General features: G+C 48.4%; 1 long non-coding RNA gene across 1 annotated transcript; it reads left to right on the top strand.

The window, feature by feature from the left end:
• On the top strand, positions 1–238 carry LOC107734666 (uncharacterized). Its single transcript, XR_001639126.1, has 2 exons — positions 1–79; positions 173–238. It is a non-coding gene; the product is annotated as an uncharacterized LOC107734666 (long non-coding RNA).
• Positions 239–318: the final 80 nt, after the last annotated feature.

Raw genomic sequence — 318 nt, 5'->3', positions numbered from 1 at the left:
GGTCAGTAAGGTGAGTCTGGTGGATCTGGCGGGCAGTGAGCGAGCGGATTCATCCGGAGCCAAAGGCATGAGATTAAAGGTACTAAAACTGATGATCACATCTGTAATGAAGACTCAGTGTCTTCATCGCTCTCTCACACAAACCCTGTCCGTCTGTCTGTCTGTCCATCAGGAAGGTGCGAATATCAATAAATCTCTCACCACGCTGGGGAAAGTCATCTCCGCTCTGGCTGAAATGGTGAGACACTTTACTGAATGATTTTGTTCATGAAATGATCGTTCTGTCTTCATGTACGGCTCCTCGTGTCGCTCCAGACC

This window comes from Sinocyclocheilus rhinocerous, unplaced genomic scaffold (assembly GCF_001515625.1).
Source record: "Sinocyclocheilus rhinocerous isolate Xijiao unplaced genomic scaffold, SAMN03320098_v1.1 C34842741, whole genome shotgun sequence".
Taxonomy (NCBI): domain Eukaryota; kingdom Metazoa; phylum Chordata; class Actinopteri; order Cypriniformes; family Cyprinidae; genus Sinocyclocheilus; species Sinocyclocheilus rhinocerous.
The sequence above is the reverse complement of the archived record's forward strand: the minus strand, read 5'-3'. Positions and strand labels throughout refer to the sequence as shown.